This window comes from Schistocerca piceifrons, chromosome 5 (genome assembly GCF_021461385.2).
Source record: "Schistocerca piceifrons isolate TAMUIC-IGC-003096 chromosome 5, iqSchPice1.1, whole genome shotgun sequence".
NCBI lineage: Eukaryota > Metazoa > Arthropoda > Insecta > Orthoptera > Acrididae > Schistocerca > Schistocerca piceifrons.
This window is the reverse complement of record NC_060142.1, coordinates 224,240,127-224,254,543: the sequence shown is the minus strand read 5'-3', so window position 1 is coordinate 224,254,543 and position 14,417 is coordinate 224,240,127. Positions and strand designations below refer to the sequence as shown.

Genomic DNA, 14,417 nt, shown 5'->3' with positions numbered 1-14,417 from the left:
TTCACATCACCGACTTCCATCTGTTGGCAAAAATCAGAATTAATTTTTTTTCACCGTAAATCCGTTCCACATAAATGCATTAGAATATCTACGAAATATCACTGCAATAAGGTAATTTCAGGTCACACTGAACCTCCGTGAGCAGCTGCTCTTTCATTTTAATCAACCAGTACGTATGTAGGGCTTTCAGAATGTCGATTTACACACGCTGTCTTACTAGTGACGTTATGACATAAAAGAGTACTCTGTGCACGACAATCCTACACACCACACGGCACTCGTATCATATGCTTTGCTTCAACATTTTAGACGTGAGGTACGGAAGCATCGCCATACGGTACAGATCTTACACCACGCTATTCCCATTTTTTCGGCAAGCTGAAAGAACATTGGGAAAACAGAGATTTTCTAGTGAGGAAGACACAGTCACACAGAGGTTCTGCAATGACTCTGTGACCACGGAGCGAGTTTTTACCGTCGAGAAGTTTAACGAGTCTAGTTTCCTTAATGCCAACGGCCATGCCGCAGTGGTAACACCGGTTCCCGTCACATCACCGAAGTTAAGCGCTGTTGGGCTGGGCTAGCACTTGGATGGGTGACCATCCGGTCTGCCGAGCGCTGTTGCCGGCCCGTGTGGCCGTGCGGTTCTAGGCGCTTCAGTCTGGAACCGCGTGACCGCTACGGACGCAGGTTCGAATCCTGCCTCGGGCATGGATGTGTGTGATGTCCTTAGGTTAGTTTGGTTTAAGTAGTTCTAAGTTCTAGGGGACTGATGACCACAGATGTTAAGTCCCATAGTGCTCAGAGCCAGTTGAACCGAGCGCTGTTGGCAAGCGGGGTGCACTCAGCCTTTGTGAGGCTAACTGAGGAACTATTTGATTGAGAAGTAGCGGCTCCGGTCTCGTAAACAGACATACGGCCGGGAGAGCGGTTTGCTTACCACATGCCCCTCCATATCCGCACCCAGTGACGCATATGGGTTGAGGATGACACGGCGGCCGGTCGGTGCCGTTGGGCCTTCATGGTGTGTTCGGAAGGAATTTAGCTGAGTTTTAGTTTCTTTAATGGCTTTCATTTTCAATTGTCTTTATGACTGCACTATTCTTTCTGGATTATAAGCTGTATGATATTTCTCATGGATTCCATATGCTGTACTTGACAGTATCAGTTCTAGTTTTTTATTAAAATAAGAATAAACGTGAACATTAAAGGGGAAAAAGGAAAATGAATTTATTTACTTCTCATATGTAAAGTAATTTATATCATTTTAGTGTTTAATTTCCATTATTTGATTCTTGTAAGAAGTTGTTTGAAGTACTGCATCATCACACATCATGCTTAGCGGCTAAGAGGTATGAGTTTTTCTGCGTGCTGGATGGAAAGCATAAAGACAAAATATATCCCACAAGAATTTCAAACACACCTCACAATGTTTATAAATTTACGTTTTTCCTTTCAAGACGTTCACACTTTACATTCTGTAGAGCGTGCAGTCATCTGTCTATTTCACAAACATTCTTATCAGTTAAAGGAAGTAGCCGGCCAGTTACATGGTATAACATGCAGCAGACCCAAAACATGTTAATTACATGCAAATGCGACCGCTAGTGCTCATTAGCTTTCCGTAATGCCCCGCGTAAGAAGGTGTATTATCCCATCAAACTTCCTGGGGACATGCATATTAATTTCACTCGTGCGGACATTTCGACCTGTTGATCACGTTGCGGGGTAGATGACACAGATATTCTGTTTCACTGCTCTGCTTGTTACAGAATATTCTGCACCGCGGAACAAAACTCTCCCTTTTTTCCCGGCCGTAGTGCGACGCTACTTATTTTTCCAATGTAATTAGTAATTTTTATTACTAATTTTTACAACAAAATTAGTAACTTTTTGTGCCTTTCATTCTCTACAGCAGTTATCTGAAATACAAATGACATATTAATTAAGCACGGATTTTCACATGTGCGCGTGCACAGTTTCATAATGTATTATTTGTTACTGCATACTAATGGGCGTAAGAGATACTCTGAATTAAGCGTTTGGCACACGAGAGGAAATTAATGCTGGCCGCATCTAGTTCTTCGAAGATGGACGATAGGAAAAAGAAAGGAAAAAAGAAAAACCAATGAACTAATTAATAGTTCATACTATTTGTGAATCAATTCACTTCTGATATGAATATTATATAGTCCAAAAACCGTAATTCCATTTGTCATTTTTATTAGTGGAAGGACTCTTAGCTTGACAAATTACGGGGGTACTACATACAGATAATTCTTCCCGTTCCTAATATAAGTGTCTTCGCTATATACACTGTCTCTCACGGGTAGAATAATAACGCAACGTGAATTATCGTGAATTATAACATTTTTCTAATTCTTGAAAGCCACCTGAGATCAATGTAGATACCCATTGAACTAAACACTGAATCTTGCGCATAAAAAAAATCGTCATTTGCCAGGTTCACTCTAAAACATTTCTCTCCTCTTATAGCAGACGTACGTAGATGTATATGATGCTGGAGTTTAATTCGTATTTGATAAGCAGATATTAAATATCATTCAATAAATTTTTCAGTGTCATAGGTCGAAGCGAGAACGTGAAGAACCAAAAAGTATCTAACAAAGAAATGATGAAACGGCGAAAGATGACATGAAAACTACAAAACCGATAAGAAACATTACATCAGAATGACAGCACGCCGTAAATATTTGCATCATTCCTAACACATTAACACACAATATTATGTAAAGATTTTTTGTTTAAGAAAATTAGTTTTTACCAAAGCAAGGAAAACTTCTTGCCTTTTTAACTGTCTATAATTACGAAGTAAAAAACTGAATTACAATCGGTTAAAAAAAGTTCTACATCCGTCTAGGAGGATCTAACCTGTTGGCCCAATACACTTAAAACATTTACTAATATTCGCGCAACAACTTTATTCTAAGTCAACAATTTGCACATCCATTTTACTAGCTCACTTGCAAATTTTCTGAGTATCACTGAAGTTATATTCAGGAGGGTGTCGGTTCTATTCCATGCCCAGATTTATGTTTCTCGTGGCTTTTCTAAATGACTAGGGGCTAATACTGAGTTGGTTGTTTTGTAAAGCAAAAGGCCCATTTCCTTCCCCAGTCCAAAATCGTTTTCCATCACTAATGATCCTAACCTTCCTTCCTTACTCCCGGCCTACTAAGACCAAAGATATAGCAGAGAGAACAATTAAGATCACAAAACTTGGAAACTGGTAGTATTTTTTTTAAACAAACTAGTTTTATAGAATTCTATGCCCTTCTTTTTTAATGAGATCATTGGTAAGGTAATGAAGTTGATAGATTTTGTCAAAGGAAATCAACGTTCAACTGACAGCTATGCAATTTTATAAATACCTCTTGGTCAGGATTTGGTGAACTGCAAACAGATTTCAGAGACTACGAAACTTTTGGGTATGAGATACCTGACTAAATCTCAAGGAGGATATTCCTAGCACATGTCTCTTGGTTGTGCGAATGAGGGTGTAGGATCGTATGCGGTGAAGCCACAGAAGCAGAAAATTTATGACTTCGCGGTATGCCAATTTTTATATTTGAAAGAAAGGTACAAAATACATTGAAGAGACGTATTATGAAGAAAAAAACAATTTCTTATTCCAAACTGATATATCCTTTCGCACAACATATGGTGATCTACCTGTGGGTGTTTGAAATGGCATTAATACGAGTCCTCACTAATGACGAGATCCACAACTCCGATCGATAAACTTACGTTGTGGACGTTGATTGTAAGGATTGCTGGTCCATGGAAAAATATTTTGTTTCACGTGATCTTCACTTTATAAATAAGAAACAAAAACTATACGTAGTATTTGTTTATTGTTATTCAGCTCAAAACCAATAACGAAAGTGGAAAGCACTGAAATATCAGATTTTCCACCGTCACACTAGATGAAAACGCTCAGGGTCATCTCGAACAATATCCACATCTGTAGCTGACAATATCGTCACAAGAGTTGAGCTGAGGGCTCTTCTTTTATTCTGCTGGGTTGTGACGTTATTTGCGTGGCATCAAACAAATCCATGACAGAATTATGAGGCATACAAACGATATTGCAGTGCCTGTGTTCTTCCGAATGACGATGTTCCTTGGGTCATGCATTCACGTTTAGAGAGACAAGCACTGCAGCGACTACAGCCGTTATGAAATATAAGAAATGTATTCGCAGTTGCGAATGTTGACAACAGTCAACTGTGTAATGGAACGACAGCAGTAAAAATTCGTGCCAGACTGGAACCGGAGTTTCTCGCTAGTCGCAAACGGTCGCCTTATCAAAATTATTATTATTTTTTTTAATTTCACTATGTTCGTTTGCGACCCTTATATTTGCTCAGGGTGGTCGCCCATGACGCTTGTTCAAATTGAGTGTCGATCCATTCCCTCAGTTCTTTTTATTATAGAAGGCAGTTTTCTCTCGGATCGAATACGCTGAGCTACCGTGCCGAGAATCATTTGGGTATCCAAGCGCAAGTCACACCTAGACCCAAACCATGTTTCTACAATCTGTATTCGAACGTCCATGTCGACCGTAGTGGCCGAGCAGTTCTAGGCGCTTCAGTCTGGAACCGCGCGACAGTTATAGTCGCAGTTTCGAATCCTGCCACGGGCATGGATGTGTGTGATGGTTTAAGTAGTTCTAAGTTGTAGGGGACTGATGACCTCAGATGGTAAGTCCCTTAGTGCTCAGAGCCATTTGAACCCATTTCGAACATCCATTATGTATATTCCAAAGCAGAGGAAACATATTACTTTAAAGTCGCTTGCGTGCATGCGTACAAGAAGGAACATTGCATCGAGATTCGGAATAAGACAGGTACTGCAATATCATAGTTATCAGTCGACACCGGACAAGTGACTTTCAAGTAAAATGTGTGCTCGCTGCAGCTATACACCTAATGAATGTACGAGTATACGTTGTAGACACATGGCTGACGACATACGGAAGTGTAGCTGTGGCTGCGAGTCGTGCTCGAATTACGAAAATGGTAAGGCGATCGCTTGCAATAACTGGGTAATTCGCGTTCGAGTCCCGGTCGAGCACATATCTTTATGTCGTTATCCCATTATGCAGATGAAGTTTGTCCATATTGACAAATGCGAATACATTACATGTATTTCATAACGGCTGTAGTCGCTGCAATGCCTGTTGCTTCAGATATGCATGTATGCCAGAAGGAACACTGCATCATAATTCCGAATAACACAGCACTGCCATATCTTACTTATCAGCTGACACCGGGCAAGCGACTTTCGAGTGACATGTCTCGCCTGTACGGGAATATACGTAATGGATGTACGAGAACAGTCGTAAGCATATGGTTGACGACGTATGGAATTCTGGGTCTCGCAATGAGCCGTGCTCTGCTAGCCGAATGGTGACGACACGGTAGCTCAGCGTGTTCGGTCAGAGGGTTACCTGCCTTCTGTAATAAAAAGACTGAGTTAATGGATCAGCAGTGAACAACGGTGATGGGACGTCCGCCCCGAACAAACAGAATGAACAAAATGAGATTTAAAAAAAAATTAAGGCGACGGCTCGCGATAAAGGGAAGTCTGGGTTCGAGTCCCCGTTCCGACACAAACTTTCATTGCCGTCATTCAACTGTAAAGCTGATAGATATATTCGCAACTGCGAATACATTTCATGTGAGGTGTCTTACGAATCAAATTAAGGTTCATACGACTTTAAGTATTTCCGATGGCTGCTTATACGGCTAATTCATGCATCGAATGCAAATTGGTATATAAATTTCTGACTGTTCCGGATTGGAAATGGGATAGAGCGCATAAAAGCATAATAAAACAGAAAGTACTAGAAAAATTGCAAAATAAAAGTCAGTTTTATTTTGATGCGTTTGGTAGGAAGACTATGGAACTTGTCCAGGCAAATTATTACGACGTTATCGATGTATCCTTATTGATGTCTTAAATAATAGTAATTAAAACATCGCATTTTTGAGCAAAACAAGTTAACATAATCAAGCTATTTTCTTATATGAATTTCCGAAAGAACAGACACTGCCTGGCTGGGCAGTGGAGCCACCTTCTTCACTGCGTATGCACAAACACGTCCCATCTCCTGTGGGAATCTCTTGAGTAGCGAACATGGAGTCAAAAGACAGGGACTGCCGATAGGGGCGCTCGGTGGCAAGGTGGTCGGCCTGAGGCTGGCGATATAGTCGGTAAAGTAGCGGTAACGCTGTGTGCCGGATGGTGCAGTGGTTGACGCATCTGCCTAGTAAGCAGGAGATCCCGGGTTCGAATCTCTGTCCGATACACATTCTCGCTCGTCGCCGCTGATTTCGCGTAATGTCCCGCTGCAGCTGACGGCAGTGATTCCCTTCAATTTAGTTATAAGCTATTTTAACCTCGAGCTTCAATAGAACCACTTAGATTGCCCCAAAATACATTTTAAAAAATCAAAAATTTAACTAACAATGACCTCGTATTAGACTATGCAGCAGTAGTTCTTGTAATCAAACCACTAGAAAAACAGTTACGCCTCTGAAAATAAGAAGTTGTTCTGGCGTCCAATAGATGTCAGTAAAATTTGGTGTAAGTCATAAAAATCCAAAAAAATTATTTATTTGGTACGTAAACTCCGTCCATAGGTCCTGATGGGCCTATCGGTACCGACCAACCGCCGTGCCATCCTCTGCCTATGGTTTCATTGGATGCTGTATGGAGTGGCGTGGGATCCGCACACCGCTCTCCTGGCTATTATCAGTTTTCGTGACCTGGAGCAGCGACTATTCAGTCAAGTAGTAGTAAAGTTGGCCTCACGAGGCTGAGTGCACTCCGTTCCAGCCCTCCATAACCCCCTTTCCAAGGAAAACTCTCTGCGAGTACTGAGAATCGAACGCGGGCCCTCCACATGATAGCCAGCCACGCTGACAACTCAGCTACGGAGGCGGACTTTGTGTGTGGAAAAGTACAGTAATTTCATGCAATCTTGAATAGAGGTGAATCTGTCTGTTGTGTTACATCAGAACTAGAGTTGTAAAACTAGCATAGGCTACTGACGACTATCAAAAACAAGTGTAGACTACGGTAGCTTTCCTAGTAGCTTTTACCGTCTAAGGTCATACTCGCGTTACCAGTATGTTAAGCGGTGTTGCATATCCGTTGGGAGTTATATCATTATATCGCTTTCTTTACGTATGTGATGTCTTATTAGATTCCCCTAAGAACCAGATGTGGTGAACCGTCTAGAAACTGAGGCTAGGCTACATAAAAAGCCGGGTGACCTGCGGAAAATTGTAGTTCTACATAGCTGTCCTTCTGTCTGTTGTTTAAAACTAAACAGAGTTTATAGTAAAACTGAAACTGTCAGTGTTTAATTCAAGTTTTACTCCAAAGTTGTTGATTTGTAACTTGAAACAGAGAAACATTTTAATAGAAATAAAGAGGAAGAGACTGATTCACCACAAAGCGCTAGGAAACGTAATTTCCTCAATGAGAAAGTAAAACAATAAAAGGAAACACAAAACAAAAATATATCAAACATCGCTTCTTTGGACTTACAGAAACCATGTTTCTGTTATTCATGAACAGCTTTTGCATTTACCAACGATAACAGAGAGAACTTTCGGGGTATAAGGTCTTGGTCCACCTAATTCCTCTGTGAGTTTCGTGGACCATGACCTAATACTCCGAATGATTTATCGGCAGCAATGTGATGAAAGCCTTCATTCAATAAATAACAGGAAACTCTTCCCTTTGATCGCGATGAAGAACGTTCTATTTACTAGAAAACAACAACAATAATTATATTTTTATGTTGGTGCATGTAAACTGTACTCGCATCAAAAGTAATTTCTTAGGTTACTTCAAAGGGCAGAGGTAACGGGATCAACTAATTTTTGTTACATAAATAGCAACTCATATTCTGTAAGGACAACTGGAATTGCACTAAACGGCGTGCGGTTCTAATTATGTGCAAAACAAACAAACAAAAAACCAAAGAAAAATCGTCGGCTCCCACTTTCTCTCTTACACATTCATTTACGCTTCTCTCCCCACCAGCGCTATCAATACTGCCGATAATCCTATTATTTACTACGTCATTTATGTGGTATACCAAAACTAGCGAACCTTAGTCTTGCTAGACTGCAACACTAATTTGAACCAATTTTCATTATACAAAATTCTGGTTACACTTCAAAGAGGAGTTTTCATCTGAAATAGTCGAACCTCGAATTGACAAAAGAGGCACACTCGGATTTTTGAAAAGACTGTAGAAGTCAATAGATTAGTATCACAATATACCGACAGAATTAAAACTTGATCTCAACGCCTTCTTTGCGTCAAGCCGAGAAATTACCTCCAAATTCTGCAGGAATTGTAACGGAAGAGGGCGGTCACAGCGGCTCAGATTCACAGGCCGCCTTCAAGACGTCACCTGCCACCGAGTCCGCGTGATTACGCGCGCAGCACGCCGTTTCGAACGTCGCCCACACGGCGCGCAGGTAATTAGTAACTGTCGCCGCAGGCAGCGGCTTAATTGGATGGCCTAAATAACGCGCTCATCGCGAGGATATCGTTACCCGTCATTACGACACACGCGCGGCGCTCGTCCGCAGCTGCTCCTTAGCGGCAGCCGGGTAATGATGTGCCACCGCCGGACTCGCGACCTACCCGGCCAGCCCCTCCGTCAGCGGGGGGTGGGGCGCTCGAATAAGAAACACATTCCTCGTACGGAATAAATGAGACATATAAATTTAATATGTCAGCTGTTAAGTGAGTCGTTAATTAACTGCGGAAAACTGGCTGGCAGCGGACGTCACCTAAGAAATAACAAATTGCCAACCTAACGATATCGTATTAGAAGAAGTTACTCAAAGGACCTTCAGAAACAACCAGTACACAGCTCACATGACATATAAATACGCCAAACAAAGTAAGACTTGTTGCAGACTTCACTTACACGCTCTTGTACATTAGGATCCACAATTTAGGTAAAATGACGAGTCGTAATGCTTTTCTTCAGAATCCATAGCATAGGCCCTAGTCCCAATATATCCCTTCTCTATGATACAGCTCGAGCACTTAAACGCACAACAGCGAACCACGGGAATGATGAATGTGTGACACTGCAGTGAAATTTCACCCCGCTGCTGTCTGTGATAGTAAATAGGGGACATGCCTGTAACAGGGCATAAAGCATTGCCGAATTTTATTCCTTGTACTCAGTTGGAAACTAACTGTGCCTCGCAGAAAGGAGCGTGAAAAATACGCGTCGATGTCAGCATCTGAGAGAGGACTTGTTGTTGGGCTAAAAAGACGCCAGTTGAAGTAATCAGCGAATCGCTCGACATTGGAATAGGAGCGATGCCGCTGTTTGACGATATTGGTAGGAATGGATGAACGATGACCGAACGCAGCGTCAAGAAGGAAGCGGTTAACCTAGGGTGGCACATAATGTGAAGACCGAGTAACAGTCAAAGAAGCACCCGTCAACCTAAGCTCTGCCTGTGCATGTTTAACTGACTGGCACCCAACGTTGTTTTACGGTATCTATGTCTTTGATCAGATGAAGTCAGTAACTCAAAAGTCGTTATAAATGAAGAAATATACACGATCTGACAATGAGTCTACAGTCATCAATACATAAATCGAAATTGGTCAATAGATGTTCAAGAGGCGGACCGCACAATATGGAAGGAGACGGGTAGTAACGTGCTGTAACTAGAAAAGCGGTACCAGCTGAGAGCGACAGTTAGCAGAGCTCAGTGACTGAGAACGTAGACAAGTCGTTGGATCTCATCTGAGCAACAGCTTCGTCAGTGACAGGTAAACCGGCCCAAAGCTGTGCAAGTCGATTGTTGGTGATATGCTGGTGAAATGGAATTGCGAAGGAACACCACACCTGAGCCAAGATGAAGGAGACCTGATTTACTGACCGGCAGGTACCATCGAGCATAGAGGAGGATAGCTGCAAAAAATCATACGGAATCATCAAAAGGAAGCACTCGTGGGTTCCAAATGGCTACCAGTAGTCCAGATAGCACAATAATGTAAGGAATTAAAAAGCGTGCAGCACCTCATAAACCACACATTTCTGTGGTCACTGATAAGCGACGCTTGAAGAGATGTAAAGAGCAACGGGACTGGAAAGTGGATTGCTGGAAACGGGTGACTTGGAGTGGCAATCCGGTGAAGATATCGAGAACGTTACATACCAACATGTATAGGGCCAAGTGGTGTATGGAGGAGATGATGTTGTGGAATGGGAGTGTTTTCTATGGGTATAAAACTCCAAACCCTAAAAGCGGATGGATATGACCACATTTTACAGGATTGTGTACTGTGTAGAGTTGAGAAATATTTCGGTTTATATCCTCATGAGAATGCACCCTGTCATAAAGCAGCATCTGTGAGACATTGGTTTGTGGACAATACCAATCGTGAAATGGACTTGCCTGGCCAAAGTCCCAAACTGAACACCTTTAGGGTGAGTGAGGACATCGACTTCACTCTAGATCCCAGTGGCCCAACATCACTATCTTCTCCGGTTCTGGTTCTTGTGTAAGAATGGGATGCCATTCCTGCCAAGAAATTCAGAAACCCTACTGAAACAGTTCACAGTAGAGTTCAAGACATCCTAAGGCAAAAGGTGGAGACTCCTCATAATAATGCCCACTAATGTCTGTCTCGATACCTTTGATCGGTTAGTTTTTCAAGCAATCCAGCCGATTTTCGTCAAAATATGTCCACGGTGATTGCATATACATTCAGGAAATGTATTTCCTTTTTTAATGTTTGTCTCCGTCTACCGTACTCAGACTGACAGCTGTGTTTCAAACTGAGGGCCACACTGTGTTGCGCCGTGAAAACATAGAGCGTCCGACGGCCGGAGACGACAGGCCGCTTATCGAGCAGCAACAAAGGCTTCGTTAGCGTCTGCTCATTAGCAGGGGAATCCCGCCATCTGCATGCGAGGCACGCCTCACCATCTGGACCGGGACCGACCAGGCCCGCTGCCGTCGCTGCCGCAGCAGGAGCATCAGCTGCCACGCTGTATCTGGAGCGTCCACTGCTGGGGCGACGTGGATCGCTGCAGAGGATGTCCATGATGGACAAGGATACCCAGGAACGTACAGGGAGTCCGAATATTTAATTTACCACAAGAGGATAGTCGCAAACTTCACCATCGGTAGCATGTTTCTTCAGCAAGTTAGCTTTGTGTCACTAGGAAAAACAGTTGTCACGACTGTGCCACGTTAACGGTATGATTCGTATCGTGCCTGCCGATATGTGTCCTGCCGAAACCAGCGGACACACACGTACTTTGTACTGCTTAAACACAATTGACCGCCACTTTTACCCTCACCTCCGTGCCATGTCTCACAACGGACGTGCCCACCACACCACAGACAGCGTATGAAACATCGCAGGGGACTAGTAAAATGTCAACGCTGCAACCGAGCTCCCATTCCGGTATAAACAGTGCTAAGGTAAGAGGACGCATTTTTTATTAAAACTGTTGCAATGCAATCTATTATAAACTTCTCCACTTAACTTTAATGAAAGACTATTCCTTTCTTAACGTACTATTATTCGCCTTATAACGGCTAGATCACGAATGATACTAAACTGGGAAAACCAACGCGAGTGGATCAGGTGGGCTGATCACTATGGTGGCAGTAAGTGGAAGAGGCTTACCAGTTCTGCTATGTACCTGACGAACAAGCAAAACCTCTCGAAAATCTAGGGCGAAACTGTGGGAACTGGAACAGTTTTAATTCATTTTCCCAGAGAGTAATTAAAATTTTGTTTGTTTGTTTTGTGTACGTAGGAGGGGTGTTCAGTAAGTAATGCAGCACTTCTTTTCCTGAAAACAGGATACTTTTTATTCAGGATTCCAATAGACCATGTTGTTCCTCACACTTTTGGCTAAAATCCCTATTTTTCAACATAATCTCGTTCAGTACAACGACCTTACGCCACGTTACTGTTAGGGCCCGCTTTCCGGCACAGTACCACCTCTGGTCGACGTCGGAGCCAACGTCGTCCTGCATCAATAACCTCCACATCATTCAGTTAGTGCTATCTGCTGAGTGCATCTTTCATTGGGCCAAACAGACGGACGGAAGGTGCGAGATCCAGGCTATAGAGAGTGGGTCAGGAACAACAGCCAAATTAAGTTTTCTGAGCCGGCTTGTGTGAGGCCTTGCGTTCCCATCGAGAAGTAGACGACGAATGTATTGCAGGAGTCGCAGTTCCGTGGGGCCGGACAGCACGCTAGAGCCTGCGACCTTGTTGCGATGAAAAAAATGGCTCTGAGCACTATGGGACTTACCTTGTAAGGTCATCAGTCCCCTAGAACTTAGATCTACTTAAACCTAACTAACCTAAGGACATCACACACATCCATGCCCGAGGCAGGATTCGAACCTGCGACCGCAGCGGTCGCGCGGTTCCAGACTGTAGCGCCTAGAGCCACTCGGTGTTGCGATGACAACAAACGCATCACCCAGTGTCTCACCTTGATTTTGTGTACTGCCAGGTCTCTGTAGACGTTCTGTAAGCGCCTGTGAATATCTGTAATGCTCTGGTTTTCCGCCAAAATAAAGTCGATTACAGCTCTCTGCTTGGAACGTACCTCCTTTCATTTTGAAGGCGAAGTATAGCGCCGCCGCCTACCAGAACGTCCACGAAATTGTAGGGGCTGAAGCGGCAGTATTCCACGATCTCCCACAAAAAGGTGTGTATTCCTTAACCGAAACCGGCCGAGAAAATAAGTATAGCATTACTGATTCAAAGCCCCTATTCTGTTGGATACATACATAACATATTGCTATGTTTTCGCTATTGTTTATAATACCTGCGGCTTTGAGAAAAACAGTTAACGTTTCCAGATAACTTGGTGGGATTCCGTCTGTCGTTGCCTAATTTCCTAATTTACGAAAGACAGTTCATAAACAGGACAACTTAAATGTGGGGCTGTGGTTTGTTAACTCCGGTGTTTGTAGGCGCGCATTGGCGGCTGTGTGTAACACAGCGTCAGGGTGGTCAACGGTTGCGCCTGAAAGCACACAACCTTCAGTGCGGATGCACATTCTCGTACGGCCTCCGAGGGAAATCTAAAATTAGCGACCATGGAGGACATGGACGAGGATAGTGACGCTGGCTGGTGATGTGAGTTGCCGGGGAGTGTGTTGAGCTACTCCGTGCGTTTGCGGTAAACACTGCGTCCGACTGGCGCAGTGGTTAACGGAACTGCCTACTAAGTAGGTGAGGGTTCTGGTCCTGGTCCGGCACTCATTTTCCCTCTCCGCTGCTAATTCCGCACAAAGTACTGACGCAGCTGATATCATTATTTCCTTCCCTCCCCCTCTCTTTCCTTTCTTTTCTCCCCCCTCGACCTACAAGTTTCATAAATATTATCAGCAACAATGACTTTTTGTCCAAATCGTCTCTTTTTCTTGAAAAGGCGCTGATTGCTGTGACTTTATTTTCAACTTTGAAAATCAGATTTTGGCAAAATACTTGTTAAAACTATAAATTTCGGTCAAACAACAGACCATCCTCAGGTACTAATAAAAATAACAATAATAATAAGTACTCATAAGAAATAAAGAAGGGCGTTCTTAACTATAGCATGTATATCGAGTCGTCTTGACCATTTTCTTCGCTATGTTAATTGTTAATGTATTGCCTTCTGTAAAAATCGGGTACTACCCGTCATTATGTAACTTTTACACGTAATAACATCTATATACAAACCATCATGACTGGAAGCTTATGCTACAATTAATGTTCTGTTTTTCAAAATTATTTACGAACTATAGTTCATCACAACCTTAAAGTTTACCTCTTGGGGAGACCTTCTAGGGACCTATTTCTGTCCTTAATCCTTTCTTGTTCTTTCCGTTTCTTCCAGTATTCCTTCACCGTTTCACTACATTTCTTTCTCCTGCCTTCAGACTTCATTGTGCTGCCTTCAGACTTCATTGTGCTAGTTCATTTTCTCCCTGGCACCGAGTCCTTCCTGTTTTAAAACTTCTTCCCTGAAAATCGTTGTTTCCAAGACTTCCTCTTCTTCTCTAATATTATTTATCTCCTAGTCATTACTAGCCTCTTGAATCAATGTGGTTGTAAATCTCCTTTCCCCAAGGTATTTCAAGATCTACTTGGTAAGTCCGCTGTCGTCTATTCCGCAAATATGTTTAAAAATTACTAATCTCAACTTCCTAATTTTTCTGATACGTTTTATATCTTCTCATACTGAAAAATAACAGGGCACGGATTTAGAGAAGTCGAATGACTTACAGGTTTACTGAACGGCAAGAAACACAATTACAAACATTTATTTGACATCAGTATCCCTAACAGGACTCAAACATTGCTGCGCAGTT

The 14,417-nt window shown here is 42.7% G+C and overlaps 1 pseudogene; it reads left to right on the top strand.

The window, feature by feature from the left end:
• The first annotated feature begins 509 nt into the window (after window positions 1–509).
• Window positions 510–627, top strand: LOC124799647 (annotated as a pseudogene).
• The last annotated feature ends 13,790 nt before the right edge of the window (window positions 628–14,417 follow it).